This window comes from Piliocolobus tephrosceles, chromosome 19, assembly GCF_002776525.5.
Source record: "Piliocolobus tephrosceles isolate RC106 chromosome 19, ASM277652v3, whole genome shotgun sequence".
Taxonomy (NCBI): Eukaryota; Metazoa; Chordata; class Mammalia; order Primates; family Cercopithecidae; genus Piliocolobus; species Piliocolobus tephrosceles.
The window spans coordinates 59854384-59865484 of NC_045452.1; the positions used below are offsets into that span (position 1 = coordinate 59854384).

General features: G+C 36.7%; 1 pseudogene; it reads right to left on the reverse strand.

Annotated features, from left to right (window-relative positions):
- Positions 1–8335: 8335 nt before the first annotated feature.
- Positions 8336–10882, reverse strand: LOC111552975 (annotated as a pseudogene).
- Positions 10883–11101: the final 219 nt, after the last annotated feature.

Here is an 11101-nt window from a genome sequence, read left to right on the forward strand (position 1 = left end):
TAAAAATCTTGTGTATTCATAAGAAAGGAGAGATGAAATTCCTGGAGGAGAGGCAGAGACAAGGTTGAATGTTTCATTGGAAGACAATCTTATGTTCATATTTTATTATTCAAATCTAGAGAACAATATTGATTATATCCTTTTATTAATATGTACTAATATTTATTCTGTATTTATAGGATTAGTGTAAATTACCCATTACCTCTAACTTTGGAATGTTATTGACTAGAAGTGCTTAAAATGTCATAGATATTTTAATGATGTACATGTACATTTAGGTCATTGCTATAGCATCATACATATTAGCAACTTTACAATAAAATTATTACCCTTATAATGAAATATGTATCCAATATCATAATTTGTTCTTTTTACTTTGTGCCATGCACTTCTACATCCGTGCTGTACAACATAATAACTGTCTTGGAATAGCTATGAAAGATATTTTGCTTATGTGAATATCTGTAGATGTATCTGTCTGATGATCGCACTTGTTTTAAAATATATTAGCCTCTTATTTCAAACTTCATAATTTTTGTTAAATTATATATAATTATATATCATATATGTAAATATATGTATACACATAATTTGGGCATATATGTGTATGAAATGCTGAAGTTCAAAGATGGATAAAATTATCAATGAACACAGGGTATATATATGTGACCACAGATTAGTTTGAGAAATGGTTAAATTTTAAATATTCTAATAATGAAAATAGCAATGACTTGAATACTTGCTGAGGAGGCATTTAATGTCTACTTTTTTATACTAAGACTATTTTTATGATTTCATTATGTCACATTTTCTGAGGTTGTATTATATGTTACGTATAAGAAAGGAATACACAAGTTTCCCTTTAGTCTAGATAGAAACGTGCAGTAGCCAGGTACATTTATTTATGAAGTATAGAGCGTATGAAGTCATTTATTATACAATAAAATTATAAGAACACAATACTTGCATTAAGTTATATATTCGAAGGGCTTGTAAGTCACATGTTGTCTACACTTTAATGGTCAATTTTAATGTGTTGAGAGAGAAAACTAAAAAAGCATGAATACGATTTTAACTACTGAGGGCCAAACTCCACATAAAGTTGTAACAGTTAAGATTCTCAAGCTAAGGGAAAACCAAAAAGGAAATCAGTTGCTTAAGACACAGTTGCTCCTAGAGCAAATCATGGAAGTATCTGCTGTTTGCAAATTATTTGCTTGCAGAATTATAGAGGTAGTTACTAAAATTAGAAAGTTTTTCCAGTACAACATCCTTTTATCTTTACAAAGGCTGATGTAAGTGGAGCCTGTATTATATTGTTTAAACACTGCCAAATGCTTTAGCTCACCTTTGTCATTTACCTCTTTGTGCTTTTCTTATTAGATTTAGCTTACTATTGAACAACCAGGGGAGACATGTGGCAAGCAGTAGATGTATATCATATTCTGTTTCTCTTTTTCCAGGAACAGTGAAATACACCTTATTTGTCTACTTAAATTCAAGTCCCAACTTTTCTTAATATTACGGCGTATGAACTATTTGGTGTTGATTTACTTCTGTCTCTTCTTTCAAATAACAAGGATGGCTTCTCTATCTTCCTTTTCTTTTCTTTGTTTCTTTTTGTTTTTCTTTATATATTGACGGTTTTACAATAGACACTTACTATTGAGATTCTCACAGATTATTAGCATTAGGAAATATAGCCATGCACAAAAGCTGTTTTTGTAACTTACATACAATTGGCACACATTCGGTATGATATAGAATATGCTTATATATTCAACTTACTTTGCGATGAGGAGCTGACACTAAGAAATTCAATTCGGATTATTGCAAATACTTGTAGTATATGTACATACTTGCATCCATTATCTTTCATGAATTATTAGTTTTGGAAAATTCTCATAATAAATGTATTCTCTCTTCATTAAGTGATTTCAAAAGCATGTATGAGTATATATACCTTCTCTTACAACTCTCCTCTGAAAAAAAATAACATGAACACCAGTTGTCTGTGACACAGTAATAGAGTTGATGCCATTAATTATCCCCTTGAAGGTCCAAAAATGTAAAATTAGGGACACAGAAAGCCTTTATCTCCCAAAGCAATCAGACATATAATTAAGAAGTTGGCCACATTGACGCATACATACAGCCCATAACTGAAGAAAAATGGTAATATTAATGATTAGAACTGGAGATGCCATCCTTAGCATACATATTTATTCATTCTCTCAAAACTGGTCAATATGCCTTGGTTACTTTTTATGTACTAGGTTGTGATATATTGATATCTTAGAGGAACTAAATGTCTAGTGAAAGGGAAAGTTATATAGGAAGATAAATTATCATACAATGTAGTGTAAGTAACAGTAAATGCATGAACAAAAAGCTAAGGACATAGAAGACAACAACTAGGATAGAGAAAGGTACGAGGACTTCTAAAAAAGGACATCTTCTGAATTTTAATCAGCTGTGTTAATTTGGTGTACAATTAACTGGATTTTTACCTAACATGTTTTCAATCTGCTAAATTTGTAAAGCAGATACTGTCTTTTTGGCTACAATAGTAATAAGACAAAAAAATGAATAATCACTTATGTACTAGTCCCTCAATCTCTGTAAATGGCAAAGACTCCACCTTCTCTTAGCCTTTGTAAAGCAAATCAGTGGGGAGGATGTGATTAATGGGAATGGATCTGTGGATTCATTTACTACTTTTGATAATGAATCTGTGGTAATTTACTACTAATCGCTAAGGTAGGTATGTATAGAGGCATGTTCCTCCAAAACTACTCATTTTATTTTCATACAGTTCTACAGGACTCGATGTATTGTATTTGTGCTAAATGGAGCAGAGTAAGGTGGAATTGGTATTGGCTGTGGTCTTCAGTTGGCTGGAACCTAGATTCCAACTTCATAAAGTCAGTTTCACTGTTGTTGGTTTGCCATTGATAAGGTGATTATACTTGAAGATGGAGATTAAGGATGTATTCCTTCCTAACAAATTTGCTCAGAAGAGCTAATAATAACCAAATTCTTATATTCACTTAGTACTCATCATTGAACCTATATGAGAAAAAAATGCATGTGCTAGTTTATGATAGTTCATTATGGTCCAATTGGTAATCCAAAAATACAAAAAAAAAAAATGTGCATCTTACACTCTACTGATTAATGTTTATAATGCATGATGTAATAAGTGTTCCTGATTCTACCAAGATCATACTATTACCAGTGAGTTTGGGATAAATCTTACCATTTACTCCATAACATGGGCATTCTTCCCTTTTTCCGGTTCTCAGAGGGAATGCTTTCAACTTTTCCCCATTCAGTGTTTTGTTGGCTGTGAGTTTGTCATAGATGGCTTTTATTAGATTAAGGTATCTCCCTTGTATACTGATTTTACTGAGAGTTTTAATCATAAAGGGACGCTGGATTTTGTCAAATGCTTTTTCCGCATCTATTGAGATAATCACGTGATTTTTGTTTTTAATCCTGTTTATGTGGTGTATCGCATTTACTGACTTGCATATGTTAAACTATCCTTGCATCCCTGCTATGAGACCTACTTTATCATGGTGGGTTGTCTTTTATGTTGTTGGATTGGATTAGCCAGATATTTTGTTAAGGATCTTAGGATCTATGTTCATCAGGAATATTGGCCTGTAGTTTTCTTTTTTGGTTATGTCCTTTCCTGGTTTTGGTATTAGGATGATACTGCCTTCATAGGATGATTGAGGGAGGGTTCCCTCTTTCTCTATCTTGTTGAATAGTGTCAATAGGATTGGTACCAACTCTTCTTTGAATGTCTGGCAGAATTCTGCTGTGAATCCATCTGATCCTGGTCTTTTTCATGTTGGTAATTTTGAAATTATCATTTCAATCTCACTTCTTGTTATTGATCTGTTCAAGGTATCTAGTTCCTCCTGATATAAGCTAGGACGGTTGTATCTTTCCAGGAATTTATCTATCTCTTCTAGGTTTTCTAGCTTATATGCATAAAGGTGTTCATAGTAGCCTGGAATGATGTTTTGTGTTTCTGTGTTGTCAGTTGTAATATCTCTGTTTCATTTCTTATTGAACTTTTTTGGATTTTCTCTCTTCTTTTCTTGGTTAATCTTGCTAAAGGTCTACCAACTGTATTTATCTTTTCAAATAACCGTTTTTTTGTTTCATTTATCTTTTGTATTTTTTGTTTCAGTTTCATGTAGTTCTGCTCTGAACTTGGTTATTTCCTTTCTTCTGCTGAGTTTGGTTTGTTCTTGTTTCTCTAGTTCCTGGAGGTGTGACTTTAGAGTGTCTGTGCTCTTTCACACTGTTTCATGTAGGTGTTTAGGGCTATGAACTTTCCTCTTAGCACCATTTTTGCTGTGTTCCAGAGGTTTTGATAGGTTGTGTCGCTATTGTCATTAAGTTCAAATAGTTTTTTTAATTTCCACCTTAATTTCATTTTTGACTCAATGATCATTCAGGAGCAGGTTATTTAATTTCCATGTATTTGCATGTTTTCAAATGTTCCTTTTGGAATTGATTTCCAGCTTTATTTCACTGTGGTCTGACAGAGTGCTTGGTATAATTTCAATTTTTGTAAATTTATTGGGCTTTCTTTGTGGCCAGTCATATGGCCTATCTTGGAGGAAGTGCTGTATGCTGTTGAAAAGAATGTATATTCTGTGGTTATTGGATGAAATGATCTGTATGTATCTGTTAAGTCCATTTGTTACAGGGTGTAGTTTAAATCCATTATTCTTTGTTGATTTTCTGTCTTAATGACCTGTCTAGTACTGTAGTGGAGTATTGAAGTCCCCTGCTATTATTGTGTTGCTTTCTATCTCATTTTTTAGGTCAATTAGTAATTGTTTTATAATTTTAGGAGCTCCAGTGTTAGGTGCATATATGTTTAGGATTGTGATATTTTCTTGTTGGACTAGCCCTTTTATCAATATATAATGTCCCTCTTTTTCTTTTTAAACTGCTGTTGCTAGAAACTTTTGAACGGGAAAAGGAACGGTCAGCACAATAAACAGACAACCCACAGAATGAGAAAAAATCTTTACAGTCTATACACCTGACAGAGGACTAACATCCAGACTCTACAATAAACTCAAACAAATCGACAAGAAAGAAATAAACAATCCCATCAAAAAGTGGGCTAAGGACTTGAATAGACAATTCTCAAAAGAAGATATACAAATGGCCAATAAACATATGAAAAAATATGCACCATCACTAATGATCAGGGAAACACAAATCAAAACCACACTGTGATATCACCTTACCTCTGTTAGAATGGCCATAATCAAAAAAATAAGAAAGTAGTAGATGTTGGCGTGGATGAGGTGAATAGGGAACACTTCTACCCTGCTAATGGGTATATAAACAAACAACCGCTATTGAAAACAGTGTGGAGAATTTGCTTAAAGGACTAAAAGTAGAACCACCATTTGATCCAGCAATCCCACTACTGGGTATCTACCCAGAGAAAAAGAAATCACTATATGAAAAAGATACTTGCACATACATGTATATAGCAGCACAATTCACAACTGCAAAAACAGAGCCAACTCAAATGCCCAACAATCAATGAGTTCATAAAGAAACCGTGGCATATATAATCGATAGAATACTACTCAGCCATAAAAAGAAATGAATTAATGACATTCTCAGTGACCTGGATGAAAATGGAGACTATTATTCTAAGTGAAGTAATTGAGGAATGGAAAACCAAATATCGTATGTTCTCACTCATACATGGGAGCTAAGCTATAAGGATGCAGTGGCATAACAATGACACTATAGGCTGGGTGCAATAGCTCATGTCTGTAATCCCAGCACTTTGGGAGGACGAGGTGGGTGCATCTCCTGAGGTCGGGAGTTCAAGACCAGCCTGACCAACATGGAAAGAACCCGTCTCTACTAAAAATACAAAATTAACCAGGCATGGTGGCGCATGCCTGTAATCCCAGCCACTCAGGAGGCTGAGGCAGGAGAATCATTTGAAACTAGAGGGCAGAGGTTGTGGTGAGCCAAGCTGGCATCATTGAACACAACAGTCTGGGCAACAACAGTGAAACTCTCTCAAAAACAAACAAACAAACAAAATGACACAATGGACTCTGGGTACTCAGGAGGAAGTGGGGGAAGGGGGCAAGGGACAAAATACTACATACAACTAGGGTACAGTGTATAGTGCTCAGGTGATGGATGTACCAAAATCTGACAAATCACCACTTACAAACTTACCCATGTAACCAAACACTACTTGTTCCCCCAATAACCTATGGAAATAATATAATAAAATAAAGTATTCCATGGATGATAAGTAAGATAATTAAGAAAATGGAACTAATAGCATTAAAAAGTTAAAATATCTACCAAAAAAAGGGGGAGAAATGAGTTGCAATGGAAAGGCAAAAACCTCAGAATAGAAAACACAATATCAATGAAAAAAAAGCAAAGTTGGATGACTGACATTACCCTATTTCAAGACTCATTATACAGCAATTGTATTCAAAACCTTGTAGCACTGGTGAAGAAACTGGGCATATACTTCAGCAGAACAGAATAGGGAGCCCCAAATAGACCCATACAAATATAAATAAATAATCTTTTACAAAAGAGAGAAGGCAAATGAAAAGAGAGAGGATAGCCTTTTCAACAAATGGCACAAGGAAAATCAAACTTATACATACAAGTAAATAAAGCAAAAGACAAAAATTATGATTTTCATAAAAGTTAACTGAAAATAGTTCATGAATCTACATGTAGAATTAAAAAAAATAAACATTCTAGAATATAACATAGGAGAAAATCTAAGTGATGTTGGTTTTGGCAAACATTTTTTGATGCAACCACAAAAGCACCATCCAACAAAGGGAAAAAAATGTAAATTTGGACTACATTAAAAATAAAAAGTTCTGCTCTGTGAAAGATTCTGTTGAGAGAATGTGAAACCAAACCGCAGAATGGGAGAAAAATCTTTGCAAAACATGTACCAGATAAAGGACTGGTATCCAAACTAGACAAATAGCTCTTGAAATTCAACAACTGTGGCAATAAAAATACAAACAATTCAATTAAAAATCTAGAAAATAATCAGAACAAATACCTCATCAAAAAAGATACAGATAAAAAATAAACATATGAGAAGATGCTCCATATCATATGTCATACATATGGAAAATACAAATTAAACCAAGGAGATATCATCACACATTAGAATGGCTAAACTCCAAAACACTGTCAACATCAAATTTTGACAAGACATGCGTGTGGAGCAGACACTCGGGTATTTTTCTTTGTTTTTTGTTTTTGTTTTGTTTTGTTTCCATTTCCTTTCTGGTAGCAATGCAAACTTGTACAACCACCTTGGAAGTTAGTTTGGCAGATTCATACACAGCTCACAAAAAACTTTATACAAAGTTCTCACCAATACGATCCAGCTAGTGCCTTCCTTGGTACTTAACCAGATAAGTTGAAAAATTATGACCAGCTAAAAACCTACACACAAATGCTTACAGCTCCTTTTTCTTAATTGCCCCAAATTAGACAGAACCAAGATGTTCTTCAATAGGTAAATGGCTAAAAAAACGTTGGTTTATCCACACAATAATATATTTTTCAGTGATAAAAAGGAGCTATTAAGCCATTGAAAGGCACACAGTCACTTTCCATGCTAAGTAAGCAAAAAAGCCAATCTGAAAATAAAACATTCGTGTGATTTCAACTACATGATATTTTGGAAGAGGCAAAGCATAAAAGACATTCAAGCATCAATGGTTTCCAGGGATTGTGTTAAAGGGAGGGAGGGATGAACAGGTGATGCACAGGGGATTTAAGGCATTGAAACTATACTGTAATGACACTGTTACAATGGATACATGTAACTGTACATTTGTCAAAACCCACAGAATGTACAGCACAAAGAATGAACCCCAGTGAAAATTATGGGCTTTTACAACAATGTACCGATGTTGATTCATCAGTTGTAACAAATACACCATGTCAGTGCCTGCTGGAAGAGGGAAGGGAGGTGATACATAAAACTTCTCTAAAACATAAAGTCTGAATATTTAAAAAATAATATGCAGTATTTCATGTAGAATTAGTAGAATCAGCATATATAATTCTATATATCATTGAAGAGTAACAATGTATTCCATGTGGAATTATTTTTTTCCACATGAAGATAAAGTCTAACGATTCAACATATCAAATGCTATGATTGACTACTTTGGAAATGGTGAAATTCTTGTCCCTGGAATTGTTTAAGCAGAAGTGTGATTATATTTTTTTGGATATGTTGCTGAAGAGATCCATACATACACTGATGGGTAGGAGAAAACAAACTCCCTCAATGTACCCAACCATAAAGTTATATGACTTCAAAAGAAATATAATCATCAAATTGCCAATATTGAAAACTAGTAACTCAATTATTCCTATTGAGTTTTTATTTATGACATATTACCAAATTATGACTCCCTCTTTAAAAATAAGTAAACAAATATGCAATGTGTTAACTTTGCATCCTAATTCAAGCAAGCAAAATTAAAATGACATTTAGAACAATAAGAATCATTTAAATTTTGGCTGGGTATAAGATATTATTAAAATGTAATGAATATTGTTGAGTTGTTAATGACATGGTGATAATGTAAAATCAAAATATTAAAGTTAATTAAGCATACCAAATTACCGTTGGGTGAAAAGACAAGATATGTAAGATTTGCTTTCAAATAATCTAGCAAAACAATGTACCTATGTATCTATATACAGATATAGATATAGATATACTAGGAAAGATTGATCAAAATATTGAATACATAGTGATCATTATAGTACCTTCAGTTTGTGTATGTTTCAAATTTTCTGTTACAAATTGTGTACTAAAAAAATAATTCTTGCAAAGAAAAGAAATAAAAAGTCCCCACATACTTGGGTAAATAATTTACTGTGAAAGGCAAACTCTAAAACAATGAAGCAGAGAAACAAGAACCCAGAGAATAGTGGTTTAAAGAAAAAATTTCCTACCCCCAATGATGTGGATCGGTTTAATGAGAGCGCCGCTCATGACGGTGGGAGAGCTGTCGGGTGTGGCTCTCTCTCGCGCTCCACAGCCCTGCGGTTGGGTTTCCTCAGGGTCAGCAGTTACTTGACTCTCATGAGGAACAGTCCCTCGGCCTGGCAGAGGCGAATGACGATGACCAAGGGAACCCACATCCTGGAGGAAAGGGCCAGGCTCCAGCCCAGCCCGATGGCCCACTTGGGGCACACGTAGGTTTCATTGTAAATTAGGGGTATGTACTTGACGATCGAGAAGCTAAAACATCCAACACAGAGAAATGGAGTGACCATAGCCCAGCTGTACTTCATCCAGGGCCCGGCCCGATAGCCGATCGTGTTCTCAATACTGTCATACACGTTATCAATACCATATATCCAGACAATAACTATATAGTCAAAGAATGCAGCCCCCAAAAGGCACACACCGCTAGCTACATAGTAGTCAAAGACATACATGCCAACCTCCGTTGCCACTGTCAGCCCAGCAGGTAATTGATGCTACTCATGAAGGCGGTGCAGATTTTCCGACGGTAACCCTTCCTTAGGGAGGATGGTAAACATCAACCAAGGACGTGATCTGCCCTTCGACTTCAACAAGCTGGTCATCCAGTCCAAGCAAGAGAAGTATAACAAAAAAAAAAAAAAAAAAGTTGGGGAGGGGTAACGAAAACGTCGCAGCGGCATCATAGTCACAGCTTTGGGGTAGGCAATGAAGACCAGGCAAGGCCTGACTCAGACACATCAGCAGTGTCCAACCCTTGCTCTGGGGCCATGAAGTCCAGATAGAAAAAAATTGCGAAGCCAGGCACAAAGACTGGTGCCACTGTTCAGGCATCCCAGCAGCATGCAGTCCGTGTAAGAGTTGCACCTGTACTTGTTGTAGCTCCTTAGCGAGGTCATGGCCCCCAGGCAGATGGCGTAGAAGAATATCCGGGTCGTCGCGTCAATCCACACCTGTGGGCCCTCGAGGCAGGTGAGGTCAGCACACAGATAGAAATTGATGCCTGCACCCATGCTGGGCAGCGTCAGCTCTCGGACCAGCTGCATCAGGAGCATGGCGAATTGGAACGTGGCTGTGAAGTAGACGACCTTCTGGGTGGACCTGATGTTCTTCCAAATGCAGAGGAAACAAGCCAGCCAGACGAGGAGAAGGCAGAGAGAGAGGTCCCATTTGAAAGAGCCCCGATGGTTGATTCCAGGGGACAAGCTCGGCACGTTGCACCCCCAGAACTCGACGACAGGGGAGGTAAGGTTGGTGGAGCTGATGGTGATCCAGACACTCTCATTCGTGCGCGTGGTGTCCTCCATGCAGTGGGGCGTGTTCCAGCTGCGGTTGCAGTGTGCCCTGGGCAGCTCCTTCTGGAAGGACTGGAGCAGGTAGTATGTGGCCTAGGCCAGGATGACGATGTAGTGGACATTCGGGAGGGACACAATTACGTGGAAGCATAGCCGATGCCAGAGAAGGAAGGCCAGATCTTTTTCCAGTAGGTAATGCCCCCTTCAGAGGTGTACTGGCCTGTGATGATCTCCAAGAAAAACACAGGCAGGCCGCTCCAAAACAGGAAAGTATGAGAAATTCGCCTTGTCATTCTTGTAGCAGAGTTACGGGAAGCGCCAAGTGTTGCCCAGGCCCACGAAGCCTCCAGTCACGGAGATCACCAAGCCGATCTTGCTGGACCACTGCTGCCTCTGCAGAGGTTTTCCCTGGGGCTTGTCCTCAGACCGCGGTCGGGCTCTTCCCCAGCAAGGGCTTCAGGATGTCCTTGTGGAAATCTTTCAGACACTGCAGCTTCTCCTTGGTGGCCATCTCCTCGCTTTCCCACATGGAGATGAGGAACTAAGGCTTAGAGACGTTAAGCAACTTAACCAAAGTTGCGCAGCCAGAATGTGTTGGTAGAAAAGTTTTTGATATATGCATGAATAGTGATACAAAAAAGGAAGGGGTCTGTCTGTGTTTACATAATTTTTTCCCTTCCCTAAGAAAACACACAAAAATAAATAATGAGATATAGAAATTAGCATTAATAGCTAC